Source organism: Arachis ipaensis, chromosome B5, assembly GCF_059453495.1.
Source record: "Arachis ipaensis isolate K30076 ecotype BB chromosome B5, ASM5945349v1, whole genome shotgun sequence".
Classification (NCBI taxonomy): Eukaryota; Viridiplantae; Streptophyta; class Magnoliopsida; order Fabales; family Fabaceae; genus Arachis; species Arachis ipaensis.
The window spans coordinates 48,511,435-48,528,540 of record NC_142440.1 but is presented as its reverse complement, the minus strand read 5'-3'; the positions used below and the strand labels follow the sequence as shown (position 1 = coordinate 48,528,540).

General features: G+C 37.5%; 1 non-coding gene across 1 annotated transcript; it reads left to right on the top strand.

Moving 5' to 3' along the window:
- Positions 1 to 790: 790 nt before the first annotated feature.
- Positions 791 to 894, top strand: LOC148564108 (small nucleolar RNA R71). Its single transcript, XR_015885311.1, has one exon. It is a non-coding gene; the product is annotated as a small nucleolar RNA R71 (small nucleolar RNA).
- Positions 895 to 17,106: the final 16,212 nt, after the last annotated feature.

Below are 17,106 nucleotides of genomic sequence, written 5' to 3'. Positions count from 1 at the left end.
GCTATCGGTAGGTTTGGGAATCTTCTCAGCTAAATATCCCACCTGGAATTCCAGCTTCCTAATGGTCTCTCCCTGGTTCTTAATATTGGCTCGCACGTCCTCTTTGAACACCTTATTTTCTTGAATCTCTTGGCATATTCCTTCAAGTAAGGCTTCAATCTTAGAAAGTTTATCATCAATTGATGGGTGATTCGGAGCAGATGTGCTATTTTGGTTTTGATAAGCATATGAAGAAGTGTTGTTGTGGGGGTGTTGAGACGTCCTCTGTGTGAATTGCTGGTAAGCTGCATTGTTGTTGGAGTTGTAACGTCTCTGGTCTTGGTTTTGATCTTGCTCATTTCCCCACCCAAAGTTTGGGTGGTTTCTCCATCCAGGGTTGTAGGTCTTGGAGTATGGATCATAGTTTTTCCTTGGTGAATTCCAAATGTAGTTGGCTTGCTCCTGACTCAACTCTGCTTCTTCATTCACTCCTTCTTGGATTGTTGATGAAGTGTAGATTGCTGCTACTTGGTTCATCTCTATCTTTTTGGTGAGGTCAGCCAGCTGCTGGGTAATGAGCTTGTTTTGGGCCAACAGAGCATCTACATTGTTTAGCTCCATTACTCCTCTTGTGTTCCCTTTTTCGGAAGCATAGAAGTAGTCATTCTCTGCTACTGTTTCAATAACATCTATGGCTTCCTCAATGGTCTTCTTCTTGTTCAAAGATCCTCCAGATGAATGGTCTATGGCCTTCTTTGACTCATAAGAGAGCCCTTCATAGAAAATGTGCAGCTGCACCCATTCGTTGAACATGTCAGGTGGACACCTCCTTGTTAAGTCCTTGAACCTCTCCCATGCTTCATATAGAGTCTCACCATCTTGTTGCCTGAAAGTTTGGACCTCAGCTCTCAGCCTATTGATTCGTTGAGGAGGGTAAAATCTTGCTAAGAATTTGTTCACCACGTCTTCCCAAGTTGTCAAGCTTTCCCTTGGGAAAGATTCCAGCCATTTGGCTGCCTTGTCCCTGAGTGAGAATGGAAATAAGAGCAGCCTATAGGCGTCAGGATGAACACCATTACACTTCACTGTGTCACATATTCTCAGGAAGGTGGTTAAATGTTGATTGGGGTCTTCTTGAGCACTTCCTCCAAACGAACAGTTGTTCTGAACAAGGGTGATGAGCTGTGGTTTAAGTTCAAAGTTGTTGGCATGGATTGTTGGCTTTTGGATGCTACTTCCACAATTGCCTGGGTTTGGATTGATGTAAGAGCCCAAAACTCTTCTATCCTCCCCAGCATGATTTGCTCTACCTCCTCTCCCATGGTTGTGATCTTCTTCTTCATAATGGTTTTCCATGTTGTCTTCCATGTTTGTTTCAAAGAATTCCTCTTCTTCCTCAGCACCAACCACTTTCTTTCCTCTTGCCTCCCTCCTTAATCTAAGGAAGGTCCTCTCAGGTTCAAAATCAAAGGAAGTTGAAGCCCCGCTTCTTCTCCCTGTCATACAACCATCAAGTGCAAGCAAGAAAAGATAGGTGCAGAAAGTATTTGTGTCAGAATTACTGTTAGTTGTGGGTGATGCAATATATCAAACAGTTAGTGGGTTAGCAAACAGAATTGAAAATAACAAAGAAGAACAAAAGAGTAGACGGGGAAGGGAAGAAGTTTAACTAAAACAAAAAGTAAATCACTCAAACAGAAAATGAAATTCACAAAATAAAAATGCTCAATCTAGTGATCTTCCAATTTAATCATTGTTGATGCACAATCAATCCCCGGCAACGGCGCCATAAACTTGATGCACGAAAAACTTGTCTCACAACAAATCACCCTTCGGCAAGTGTACCGAATTTGTCGTCAAGTAAAAACTCACAATAGAGTGAGGTCGAATCCCACAGGGATTGATTGATCAAGCAACTTTAATTAGAAGAATGTTCTAGTTGAGCGAATCCAGAATTTTGGTTGAGAGTTGCAGAAAATAAAATGGCGGGAATGTAAATAACAGAAAAGTAAATGCTAGGATTAAAGGACTGGAAGTAAATAACTGAAAATAAATTGCAGAATTGTAAATGGGAATGGGGGATTTGCTCATAAAAGTAAATGGCAGAAATTAAAAAGAATGGGTAAGATCAGAGATGGGGAGTTCATTGGGCTTAGGAGATGTTGCAACTCTCCGGATCAAGTTCATTTTCATCTCTTCCTCAATCAATGCACTCATTGATCTCCTTGGCAATCTTAAGTGATTGAATTACAATTTCTTGCAATTCAATCTCTCAAATCTTGATCAATAGCCAATTCCTTGGTCAATTGCTCATGAGAAGAGATGAAGTATGGTCACTGATTATACCACATGCATTTCCCAAATCAAGAATTGAGAGGGTTATAGTCACATACCCATCCAAACACAATTTGGTCCAGCATGAGAAAGCATTTATAGCTTGATCTCTTCATTCCTCTTTCAAGGTTCAAAAGAGATCCAAGTTTGAATAGCTTCTCTTCCAATATAACTACTCAATTGGATGAAGATCGAAAGCTTTCATGTAAAATCAAGAGAAAAGATAGAAGAAGAATAATGAAAATTAGTATTGATCCATCAAATTACAACAGAGCTCCCTAACCCAATGAAAGGGGTTTAGTTGTTCATAGCTCTAGAAAATGAAAACCAAGATGGAGAATACATCATAAAACTAGAAAATACAGAGAAAGTAAAATACAGAGAGTAGTTCTCCTCTTCCAGCCTCCTCCAAACTCCCTTTTACAATTCAAAGCTACTCCTATATATACTACTCTTCTCAGCTTCTAGTTTGCTCTTCAAGTCTTGGGCCTTTGGATCTTGAGTTTGAAGCAGTTCTAGTTTGCTTTACTTGCAGAGAGAAAGTGTTAAGTGGGCAGAGACTTTAGCTTAGGGCGTAAGGGGTGTTAATCATTTACTAAAAGTATAAGTTCGGGAACGTTAGTGACACTTAACATTTTCACTAACGTTCCAATGTACCCCTTTGCCTCACGTTAGATCCCATGTTAACTAGGTTAACGTGGCTTCTAACGTGGCCTTGCCAACCTTCGAGAACGTTAGTGACACTCAACATTGTCACTAACGTTCCAATGTGCCCCTAGATCTCACGTTAAAGTCCACGTTAACTAGGTTAACGTGGCTTCTAACGTGGCCGTTCTTAGCCATCCCAACGTTAGTGACAATGTTGAGTGTCACTTACGTTGGCTCATCATCCATTCCTCATCGTTAGCTTCCACGTTAACTAAGTTAACGTGGAAGTTAACGTGGCTCCTTGGGGGGTTGTGTGGTTGCTTCCAACGTTAGTGACAATGTTGAGTGTCACTAACATTGTCGACAACTCTCACTTCTTACGTTAGCTCCCACGTTAACCAAGTTAACGTGGGAGTTAATGTGGTGTGTTGCATCCTTAGGCCAACGTTAGTGACAATGTTGAATGTCACTAACGTTGGCTTCTCTTCCCCCTTTAACATTAGAGGCCACGTTAACTAGGTTAACGTGGGCTCTAACATGGCCACTCATGAGTGTTTGCCAACGTTAGTGACAATGTTAAGTGTCACTAACGTTGGCTCAACTTCCCTTTTCCACGTTAGAGTTCACGTTAACTTAGTTAACGTGACTCTTAACGTGGGCAATGATGGCTTTGAGAGTGTCATTGGCAATCACTTTTCTCATTTAACCTTGCAAGTTACCTCCCTTTCCTTGCTTCCTTTGGTCCTGAAATCAAGCAACAGAGTGCATCAAAGTTCTAGTCCAAGTCATGGGTAATGCAGCATACAATTTGTTACTAAATTCATACAAAATCCTCATGAAATAATGTAAAATGCACAATGTATGCTTGAATCAAGGTGTAGGTGAATATCTACCCAAAACTAGCTTATTTCCTAAAAAAATGCATGTACCCTAAAAACAGTAAAGAAAAGGTCAGTGAAACTGGCCAAGATGCCCTGGCATCAAGAAACAGGTTGTCATTTTTCTCATGCATACATGTATATATGTTTATATGCTCTGTCCAGTCTTAACTTTGCAAGCCAGGTCAGGAGCCTTGTTATTTGTATCTTGAAACTCTCTTATCCTACTTTGTTACATTAATGCTTACGTGAGTGACGCGCTGTTCTGCTTATGCTTTGTTGCAAACCTTCTTTCAAAAGGCTCCTAGATATAAATATTTTTCAACTATATTATATATATAATATTACTTTTAGAGGTCGTAATACCTTACCACCTCTATTTTATGACTTAAGCATACTACTCTGTGTGGTAGGGTGTTACATTATGGTATCAAAGCAGTTCGTTCCCGTAGAGCCTGGGGACTGGACTAACTATGCTTCTGATCATACTCTAGCTGTGTGTATATGCTATTTAAGATGTTTGCTTGACGTATATAGCATAAAAGTTCATGAGCATTACTTTTGGAGATTTGAAGCACTAGACTTGTGATATTAAAACTGATCACCTTAATATCGATTGTTCGGTGTGGACAAGATCCAAAGGCCGTCTCGTGGATGCGAGTGAGGTGATACAGTTTACGATAGGGGGCTAACAGAAAATTGCTGACGGGCTGAGACAACAGGTTAGAAACAGTTATAGAGGTGGTAATGGACCTGGTGATAAAAGAAACCAAGGGATTAGAACTTGTGCAGTTGGAGTTAAGGTCAATAGAATTTAGTTAGAGGGATAAAGAGATTCAGGGAGTGTTCTGGCAAAGTAGACGAGTAATTAAGTTCTTGATGTTTTAGAATCAGAGTAGTGCTATGCAAGCGCAATGATTTTTGGTGACTCTAGACTTGTAGTAATGGGAGGAAGAAGTATTGGGATATGAGAATGAATTGAGGATTAACATATGATCAAGAAAACAGAGAGTATGTGTATATGGGTTTAGGTTATAATGATTTGACTCAGACTAAGAGATAGCGTAATTGTCTAGTGTTTGAAATAGTTGAGAAGGACTTGAGATATAAATTGAATTAGATGGCACTTATACAGGATAAGGAAATTTGTAGTCGTTGAAAAAGAACTAGACTAAGTTAAGAGTGAAACAAATGGGTATAGTTTAGGCTTGAATTTGAATAAGTTTATGATCCTGTACCTGAGACTAGAGAATGTAAATTTGTGTGAATTCATGTTAGGAGAATGGCAAAATGAATGATAAGAGGTCGGTTAAATTTGAGAGGGAGTATAGGAAGATTTGAGAGTGAATTTTCAAGGACAAAAATTTCTGTAAAGGGGGTAGGACGTAAAATCTGAGAGATTAGTAAATAATTAGGGAATAAATTAGTTCTTAATCAGGAAAATTAGAAAATAGAATTTTATACTTTAATGTGGTAGAATTAATTAAAATATAAATTTAGACACTAATTTTAAAGAATTTGGCCCAAGATTTGGGTCAAACGGGCCGAACTGGGTGAACCGGGCCCAAGGCCCACTACTTAAAATGCAAAAATTCAGTTTCCTTCCCTACAAAAATATCATTTCAAGCTAGGAACTGAAGGAGAGGAAGAAGAACGAAGGTGAGACCCAAACCCTCACCAAATCTTTAATTCCACGTAATTTTCCACTCCGAGCTCCAATCGCAGCACCATTTGCGGCCACGCAACCAGCGCAACAAGCTCTACAAAGCTCAGTTCTTGATTAGGTATGAGAATCACTTCTCAGTTTCAGTTTCCTTCTCCCCAATTTCGTAATTCAATGTGAATGCATGTTGAATTTTATATGATTTTGGTGTTTAGGTTCGAATTAGCTTGTGGGTTTTGTCGGGTTAGCTCGTTTGAGTTGTGGGCAAGGTAAGCACCCTCAAACCCTTGGTATATATGTTGAACTAGTGAGCTCTATTTTGATTATAGTGGTAATTATGATAATAGATTGAAATTGAGTGTTGGATAGAGCCAATTTGAGGATTTGGAAGCTTGAGGTCATGTTTTGGAGGCCGGGTTTCATTGGTGAGGTTTTGGAATCTTGGAAACTTGTGGTGCAAGAATGCTTGAGGTGTTCCGGGTTTATCAGGAAATTGGCCAAGGTATGATTTTGGTTTCTCGTATTTAATACATAATGTCTCATAAAAACTTAGGCTAGGTGACTATAGTATATGTGTGAATGTATGAGTATGTTCATTGTTTAGTACCTTTGATGTTATTTGTTGACATGGATTGAGCATTTGTTGGTGTTTATTGATTATGATGGAAATAGAATGATAAATGATGGTTTGATAATGATCGATAAGTTGGTAATAATGAATAAGTATATATGATGGTATGTTGATGTTGGGGGGTATAATTGTGGAGTTTATGTATGGGAGTTTTGTGAAAGTGAGGTATGGTGGGTAATGAAAGGATGTGGTATTGTGTTAATGTGATATGGTATGTTGTAGTGCTGAATATATATATATATATATATATATATAGAGAGAGAGAGAGAGAGAGAGAGAGAATGTAGAGGTTTGAGTTTGATTTTTAGTGAAAATAGAGGTTGAAGGTTTTTGTGTAAATTTGATATTTGGTCGAACTTCGACGAGCCATAACTCGGCTTCTGGACTCTCAAATTATTTCAAACTTGTTTCATATAAAAATTAGGTTCGTGAAGTCTACGCCGTTCGGGTTGGGCATCTCACGTACGCGAGCAAGGTACTTGCGTACGTAAGGAAGCAAAAACGCATGCCAACACGTACGCGTGACCTTTTTTTCAGCAAAGTTAATTTTTTGTGTCTTAAAACCTAATTTCGAACCTCTAAACCTCTATTTTTACTCTTTTATCCCATAAACCTTAGTTGGATACTTAGTGATGAAATGAAATTAGGAAGAGGTAGTAACTTGGGAGTGAAGCTAGTTGTAGAGTAATGAATTATGATTGAGTAGTGGTGATTTTCTGCTTGTGAAGTGTTGACCAAACTAATGTATTTATGATGATTATAATAATGAATTTTAATTGAGTTAGAGATCAGTTGATGATAATGATGACGTTAAAGTATAATGGTGGTTGAATTGGAATGAACTGAATGAGATAGAGGTCACTGGGTAAGACGCAGTGGTGTTACTAGTGAAGGCCAAAAGTAGGTTTAGAATTTCTCAAGATAGAATATCTCCATTGCAAGTATAGTCCAAACCCAACAATTGACTAACATCAAATTTTAATTCAAAGATGTCACAATCAATACAAAATAGCCGGGAGTTTTAAGTCCCGGGTCGTCTTCGTTAGGAGTTGCAATGAAATGCTCAATTATTGGCTATGAGGAATGGGGGTTTTGGGATAGCAACAAACAAGAAATGTAAGTAGAAAGAAAGTAAATAAACATGCAAGAAATTAAATGAAAGCAATTAAAGCAATAAAAAGAAAATTCAAATACTAAAAAAATCCCTTGGCAAGGATTGAGATTCAAGGCTTCCTATCATAGCCATTGACCACAAGCATGGTAATTGTGAAGAATTAATCACAATTAGTTAATCCTAACATCGAGGATAAGTCAAAAAGGCATAATTGATCTCAATCCACAAGTGCTAGCTAACTTACTAATTACCTTAGTAAGAAGCTAGCGTTAGTGGAAACCAACCTAACAAACAATCCTAATCACAATTAGTTTCGGACATCAATGACTCAAGGTCATGTAAGTCCTCAACCACAAGTCAAGAGTGCTAAAATCTACTCTAAAATCCAACCAAGCATTTTATCAAACACTTGGAAGGCATAAAAGGAAAGCATGGTAAAATAACAAGAAATAATAAAACCTACAACTACCAATTGCAAGAAAACAATAATAACAACTAAATTAAACAATAAGAAACATAAAACATGAATTGCAATAATTAAAATTAAAAGTAACAAAGTGTCATAAACATAAAGAAACAAAATAAAGGAAATAATAAGTAGAATTAAAGAACAAGAGTGCAAGAACAATAAATGACAAGGAAAAACTAAATGAAAATAGGAATCAAACCTAAATCTAGGAGAGATCTAGCCTAATCTATCTTAATTCTAGAGAGAAGAGAGAGCTTATCTCTCTAGAATATAACCTAAAACATGTTTCTAAACTAGCCCTAATTGCTCTCCCTTATTCCATCTTGATTTTGGCCTTAAATAGTTCAGAAAGGAGTTGGATCTGGGCTTGAAAGGGCTCAGAAATCACCCCCAGCGTTTTCCTTTAAGTGAGTCACATGTTCTGATTTGTGCGTACGCACACTTGCCAAATTTTTCTCTTGTGCGTAAGCATAGAATGTTGTGTGTACGCACAGATGGCTGTGTGCTCCTCCTTTGATTTCTTCATGTTTTCTCCCTATTGCATGCTTCTCCTCCACTCTCATCAAGCTATTCCAACCTATTATACCTAAAATTACTCATAAAAAAATATCAAGGCATCGAATGGAATGAAAATAGAATAAAATTAGTTAAATTAAGCACAAAATAGCATGTTTTCACAATTAAGCTCAATTTAGGGAGAGAACACAAAAGTATGCTATTTGAATGAATAAATGTGGGTTTATATGATGAAATCCACTCAAATCAATCCAAAATTTATTGTCAAATATGGATTCATCAGTTATCCACTTGCTCCGGATAAGAGTCAATGAGCCGGGTAAGAGGCGGTGGCAATGACCACTCGCTCCGAGTATATGTTAAGGAAGTGTAGAGATGTTGAGAATGTATGGAAGATGAATTGATGATTGAATGAATATGAATGAATTTAAATAGTAATAAAAATGAACTTGAATTTGATTGTGATATTTCTCTAGATAAGACGCAGTGGTGTTATCCACTTGCTCTGGGTAAGAGGTGAGATTGCCAAGTAAGATGCAGGGTATTATGTACTTGCTACGGTTAAGAGTTCGAAGCTTCGGGGTAAGATGAAAGGATAGAATTTTATCACCGCTTGCTCCGGGTTGAGAACTGTAACACCACCTGGGTAAGAGGCAGGGTGAAGTTGTCCCCTACTCCGGGTACGCGGGTAGGATACAAAGGTTCGGTGTTGTTTCACTTGCTCCGTGTTTGGTGTTTTGTCCACGGTTAGATACCAATACATGTCGGGCTGGCTAAGTAACTGACAGTTGATATCAACAGCCATAGGGCAGGCATACATCGTATGCATATGTTTGATTTGCTTGTTTGTGTAACACCCTAACTTTTAGCACCTCATGATCATACTAAAAGCTCAGGCGTTACTTACCTCTAAACCTTTTTATTCTATACTATTTTTTATTTAATATTGAGCCTTCGCGAATACGAACCAAAACTTTCACCAAGAAAATGAAGAGTCAGTACTTTAAATTATTTAATCACAAAATTATATATATCCACGTAGCATTATAACATAGACTTACTCAAAGATCCTTGAATACAATTTCTACCCCTTTAAAATCCAAAACAGTAAATGACGAGGGGAAAATAAAATCTAACAACTCAACTTGTAAGCAGAATCTTCTATATTCTTGTAGTTCCACACTAAGCCTTCGCACATGTAGCTGAAAGGGATGAAAATAGGGGGTAAGAACTGGGGAGTTCTTAGTAAGGTCGGGGTGTATAGTTATATCCATTTTATATATACTTGGCCAGCAACAACAGTCAACAAAGTACGAGCCAATTCAACAATTATAGAACACAAAATCCAATCACAAGCACGCACATTCATAGAAAACACACTCACAAACAAATATGTGCAAGCAAGTATGATGCATGTCTATCCTTAGTGCAAGTAATGAGCTCATCTGTCAGTTTTGACCCGCTCCCGACGTAACTCAGCAACCTTTTTCTGAGTTTGGTTTTCAATGTCATAACCTCTATAAGCAACCTCTGTCTTCCAGGTGCGACTCTCTTGAGCCGATGTATGCAAAAATAACCTCTGTAAGCAACCTTAGTCTTACAGGTGAGGTTCTCTCTGGCAAATGTATGTATTGATAACCTCTGTAAGCAACCTCTGTCTTACAAGTGTGACCATCCCCTGGATTGGCCGATGTATCTCTGGAAAGAAAATCTCGGTGGACTCACCACCATATCACATCAATCTCCTCAAAATATCACATCACAACAGTTCTTAAAACCATTAAAACAACCACAGCTGAGCTATTTTTCATAGTCAAACCAACAAATCACAAGCAATAATAATAATTCAAGATAAACTCATTCAAACTCAAACAATAATCAACCAAATCAACATTCACTTATCAAATTCATATTTAATTATTATAAAATTACCAAACCCTATCTCTGTACGAAATCAAAATAACGGAAGCTTTGGAGAAGCTTTCTGACCGAGCGGCTGAAGAAGAAAACGACAGAAATCATTCATGCCTCCAGAACTCCAATTGGCCGAACTTAAAGGGAAGAGGAGCTACGTCATTGTCAACTTCTAACGAACAAAAGTGATGTCAACGTGTAGAAGAAGAAGATACGAACACTTTTATCGAATTAGATTTTTTTATTGGAGTTACGAATCGCAATAAATCGAAGCTGGATGTTCGTGGCATCCATGAAATCCCACATGGTCATCTCTCTTTTTTTTCTTTCTTTTTCTTATTCGGTGGTGATAAGAAAGAATGAAGAATGATGATAGATGATTAATGTAATAAAAGGAACATGTGTCAATTAGGTATATATATAAACTTATGTATAAACAAGCCACGTTTGGCTTTCTTTCTTTCTTTCTTTACTTTGTATATATATTTCTTTCTTTCTCTCTTTACTATATATATATATATATATTGGCCTTTGGCCAAAGACAAGAATAAAACTATGACAGTAAATAATAATAATAAAATAATAATAATAATAATAATAATTTTTTTATCGCTTTTTTTAAAAAATATTTTATTATAATAAAAATAATTTTAAAAAATCTTAATAGATTTTAAACTTAAAGTATCATAAAATTTAATTTAATTACTTTTAAGGAAATAATTTTTTTAAATAAAATAATAAATCATGAATAACTCATTATTTAATTTTTTAAAAAACTCGAGGTATTATAGTTTGTGCATTAATTGGAAGTGCCTATGTGAATTAGTATGCCTAATTGTTATACTTGCTACCTGCATTACTTGTACTCTAAATGTGTTTGCCTTTGTTTGTCTATTTATCTGTGTTGTCTCATTGGAAATGGAGGATTAGAGGAAAGGCAGAGAATTTGAGAATTTTGATTAGGTTTTGATCTTTAGAACCTTAGATATTATCCCTGTTTATGGTTTCTGTTTTAGTTCCTTATGTTTTATAATCTGAGTGTCGGCGTTCTAGGATTGCCTCTAGCTTTTCCGGGGTCTTATTTATTATATATGTGGGCATCTTAACCATACTGAGAACCCCAGTTCTCATCCCATATAATATTATTGTTTTTCAGATGCAAGTTAAGAAGCACCACTCCATGTATTCTGGAGACTCTGAAAAGCGAAGAACTCTTGGGACTTAGGGGCATATTTTGTTTATATTTATATATGTATATAGATTCTCCACCTTGTATTTTATGTTTGTCCCTCTTAGAGGTTGACTCTGAGAAACAGGTTGTCATTTTTCTGCTTTGGGTCATTTTGGGATTCTCATGTATATATATGTATATATATTTATATGCTCTGTCCGGTTTTAACTTCGCGAGCCGGGTCAGGAGCTTTGTTATCTGTATCTTGAAACTCTCTTATCCTACTTCGTTATGTTAATGCTTACGTAAGTGACGCACTGTTCTGCTTACACTTTGTTTAAAACCTCCTTTCAAAAGGCTCTTAGATATAAATATTTTTCAAATATATTATACATATAACTTTACTTTTAGAGGTCGTAATACCTTTCCACCTCTGTTTTATGACTTAAGCATAAGACTCGGTGTGATAGGGTGTTACATCTATCATTTGGCAATTACTTCTATTTGATGCTTTGTTGTTAGGTCATACTTGCTTATTTTGGTTTTTATTTACATCACCAAGTTAATGCATTGAAATTATGTAATTGTGAAATTGGATGGTAAGCCTATCTAGTGACTTTTTTTTTTGCACTTTTCAAGCTATGTGAATGGTGCGCAGATTCGCACACTCTGCACAATTGAACCAGCAAGTGCACTGGGTCGTCGAAGTAATACCTGAGGTGAGTCAGGGTCAATCCTACGAGGATTTTCGGCTTGGATCAAACAGTGGTTATCTTGTAAATCTTTGTTAGGTGGATAGAAAAGTTGTTTAAGTGCATAAAAGTAAAATAAAGATAACGTTACTCAGTGGTTGTGAATCTAATGATAAGAAGATGGTTAAGGCTTTAAAGATGTTTTGTTCTTCTGAATCAATACTTTCTTACTGTCTACGCCGGGTTGAGCGGCCGCCAATCTTCCTCTATGATGAACACCATGTTTAGTGCGCATCCAGTCTGAATGAGGGTGAAGCTCCTGCAGTTCATCCCCTTGGTGATCCTACTCAAAACTCCACAGACAAGGTCGAATCTTCCATATTAGAGAATGCTGCGCCTTGGTTCTAGCCTTTACCACAAAGACCCTAATCTCCCCATACCTCGGCTGAACTGATGTCTCGGGAAGTCCCCAATAAAGTCATGGATAAGCCGTCTGAGAGATGTATAATCAAGCTAGTGGTTCGTTGATATCCGATGAAAGACGCTCACTGAACCCATGTAGAATAGAGATAACTTGTGACGGTTCAACTCATTCATAAGGTTGAAGAACGAAGATACATCATAGGAGAGGATCAAACACGAATTGAAATAGAACAGTAGTGCTTTCATTAATCCATAAAACTCAGCATAGCTTTTAACCTTAACCTAGGAGGTTTAGTGGCTCATACTGTAGATAATGGTATTCAAAAATATGATATCCTGGAGAGATCTTGTTCAAGGTCGTAAACAAGGTTGATCTTCTCCTATATATACTAATCTAATAACTAAGGATTACAAAAATATGATAGGCTTAGGATTGTAGTGCGAAAATCCACTTCTGGGGCCCACTTGGTGAGTGTTTGGGCTGAGCTAAGGGTGTCTCCACATGCTATTTGGCTCCATGGGCATTGAACGCTGGCTAGGGACACCTTTTTGGGCGTTGGATGCTGGCCACCTCTCTGTGGGCGATGGACGCCAGGACTGGGGTAGATGGCTGGCGGTGAACGCCAGTTTTGGGCCTTCATCTCCAAAGACAAGTATAAATTATTATCTATTGCTGGAAAGCCCTAGAGGTTAGCTTTCCATAGCCGTTGAGAAAGCTCCATTTGGATATCTGTAGCTCCAAAAATACTTGCTTGAATGCACGGAGGTAAGATCTTGACAACATCTGCTATGCTTTCCTTGCCTCTGAATCAGACTTTGTCAAAACTGTCAGATTTTAGGCAGAAAATACCTGAAATCACCATAAAACACAACAACTCATAGTAGAATCCAAAAATGTGAATTTTACACTAAAACCTATTAAAACATAATAAAACTTAAATAAAACATGCTAAAAACTATATGAAAATGATGCCAAAATGCGTATAAAATATCCGCTCATCACAACACCAAACTTAAACTATTGCTTGTCCCCAAGCAACTAAAAACAAATTAGGATAAAAAGAAGAGTAAGATACAATAGATCTCATAGTTTTCAATGAAGCTCAGTTTCAATTAGATGAGCAGGACTTGGTAGCTTTTTGCTTCTGAATAGTTTTGGCATCTCACTATCCATTGAAGCTCAGAAATGCTGGCATCCTTGGGAACTTAGAATCCAGATGATATTATTGACTATCCTAGTTTAGTTCTTTTTTATTCTTGAACACAGCTTTTAGAGTCTTGGTCGTAGCCCTAAGCACTTTGTTTTCCAGTATTACCACCGGATACATAAATGCCACAGACACTTTATAGTTATGCTTTTTCATACAAGAAATTAATTATTAATGCTTAATTATTAAGTGTTTTACTACTTAAATAGTATATTACTTTGATCTTTTGATTTGATAAATTTTGTAGGAAATAACTAGAAAAAGAAGCAAAAAGCACAAATTAAGCTCAAAAGAAGAAAAGAAGAATTTTTGGACACACTTTGGAGTTTGAGCACGCTTTGGAGCCTTAGGCCACACTTTTAAAAGCATGGCCCATGATTTAATTAAGGAAGCTTGGCGCTTCGTTTTTCTCAAAGAGTGCTCTGGAGGAGCTACGCTCTTCACCTAAGAGCGCTCCATTTGTTACCAAGAGCGCCTGTGATATGAGTGAAAAAAATCAGCTGGCGACGCGTACGCGTGATAATGTATTTTTGAAGATGGACACGTACGCATGAAGCACGTGTACGGTACACATGAATGACGCGTACGCGTGGGAGAGCGCTCTTGGCGCGAGCGCTACATTCTTCTCAAGAGCGCTAAAGGCGACGCGTACGCGTGGGTAACACGTACGTGTCACAAGTGCAAATATTGAAGGTCACGGGTATGCGTGGGTGACCCGTACGCGTGGAAGTGCCAAAATGCAAAATGGCGCGCACACGTGGGTGACGCGTGCACGTGGGTGTAAGAGAGCTCCGCTCTCCAAAAGAACACTACGCTCTCCTGGAAGCAAAATTATGATTTAATTAACTTCACTCCAAGTCTATTTAAACTTTAAGCAAGCAGAGCCCATTAACATCACTCAATCAAAGGCACAAGAAGCATCTAGAATAGTTATTTTCATTTAATTGTAATTTGTTTTCAATTTCATTTCAATTTGTAATTTAGGAAAGCCTATATAAAGGCTTTAGTTTCATAGTTTGAAAAAGGAAGGTTCGGGCAGTACAGTAGTAGTAGAGGCTGGAGGATTAGAGATTCCAGAGCTCTCTTAGAGGATTAGAGACTCTAGAGAGCTTAGCTTAGGATTTTAGTTTGATACACTCTTTCTTTTCTGCACTTTTACATTTCAGTTGTATTGAATTCAGTTTAGCTTATGCAATTTCAATTTCTTACACTTCTCTTCTGCAATTTTCCTTTCTATCAAGTTTACATTTCCGTTCCTATTGAGTTTGATTTACTTTCATGCAATTTAAATTTCCTGCAAGTTTTCTTCTAGCAATGAATAATTGAACCCCACTTAATTAGGGGAGGAGCTCTATTACAGTTCACATGATTAAGTGAACTTCTTCTTCTTCTCAATCCGGTTGGGTAGCTATAGGATATCCTCTGTTTTGCTTGAGATTCATTCACTCCGGAATAGGGTTTGAATTTGTTGAATGCTTGTGTGAGCCTCGGAAGAGGAATCATGGGCATTAAAATTGGGGCTCTATCCTTCACAATTCTCTTGACCAACACTATTCGGGAGGAATTGAGGTCTTGAGAATTTGTGTGGCTTATGGATAAGAGAACATACTTAACCTCTTCTCATGACAATTGGATCAAGGAATTGGCAAGATTGATTGTGATTAGAGAGATTGGATTGCTAAGGAATTGGGATCCAATCAATTAGAATCTGCCATAGATCTACTCATATGATTGAGAAAGAAGTTGAGACCCATAGATCTACTCATATGGTGGATTATGATATCTCCAATCCCTAATGAATCTTTCTTTCTATTTTTCTTCATTTTTATTGCCTTGACTTTTATTTAATTGCTTTGAGTTCACTGCTTCCTTTAATTTCCCAGCACCCAATTCCCATTTACATTTCCAGTAATTTACTTTTCATGCAATTTAATTTTCTTGCCATTTAAGTTTCTGTCAATTTACATTCAGTAATTTAGAATTCTTGCAATTTATATTCTGTTAGATTAATTTCACTCAATTCATAAATTTTAGCTTAACTGGACATATCATCTCACTAAAGTTGCTTGATCCATAAATCCTCGTGGGATCGACCTCACTCCAAGTGAGTTGTATTACTTGATGCAACCCGGTATACTTGCCGGTTAGTTCATACGTGTGAAATCTAATTTTCGCGTATCAAGTTTTTAGCGCCGTTGCCGGGGATTGATTTAGATCGACAATGATTAAGTGCGTGATAAGTCTAGATTAAGCATTTTCTTTGTTGTTGTCATTTAGGTTCTTTTAATTTTCTGTTTTCTCTTGATACTAAGGTGTTTATGTTATTGCCTCACTAAGAAATTCTTCTCTGTGATATGAGGAATTTCAATTTTCTTTAGTGATTATGTTTTAAAAATTCAAATGGAGTTTCCCTCATCTTTTGATCAAACAAATTTCATGGGATATTATGCACCACCACAAAATGATTCATGTCATTATCCTAATGGTGGCTGGGAATATTACCAAGAAATAACAGATTATGAGCAATCCACCAGTGGGGATATGCTCCAGGGCCAGAAAATGATAAAGCAGATTAAATGAGATATTGCCCACCACCACAAGATGATTTATGTCATTATCCTCATGGTGACTGGGAATATCAGCAAGGAATGAGGGAGTATGAACAATCAAGTGAAATGAGTGGTCCACGAAATTGTGATCTCAACTACGCCAACATCTTGGTACGCACGATTGTAATCTCAATTATTCTTCACAACTCCACCCAACTTACCAGCAAGTACACTGGGTCGTCCAAGTAATAAACCTTAGGTGAGTAAGGGGTCGATCCCACGGAGATTGTCGGCTTGAAGCAAGCTATGGTCATCCTTGTAAATCTCAGTCAGGTGGATTCAAATGGTTATGAGATTTTGATAATTAAAATATAAATATAAAATAAAATAAAATAGAAATACTTATGTAATTCATTGGTGGGAATTTCAGCTAAGCGTATGGAGATGATTTGTTGCTTCTGAACTTCTGCTTTCCTACTGCCTTCTTCAAATCATGCGTTACCTCCTTCCATGGCAAGCTGTATGATCCTCTCGGATGAAAACAAATCTATCTGTGCTGTCACCGTAGGGCTAATCATCTGTCGGTTCTCACTAGCGTCGGAATAAGACCATTGTCTTTTTGCACACTGTCACTTGTGCCCCACATTCGCAGGTTTGAAGCTCGTCACAGTCATTCCTTCCCAGATCCTACTCGAAATACCACAGACAAGGTTTAGACTTTCCAGATCCCAGGAATGCTGCCAATGGTTCTAGCCTATACCATGAAGGTTCTAATCTTAGATTAGAAACCTAAGAGAATATACTCAAGCTCTCATCCAATGACTACATTGAACATCATGTAGATCGCTTTGTGGTTTTGGCTAAGCGAGTAACGAAGATTGGGTGATTGTCACTGGTTACCCCTTCATTCTGGCTTA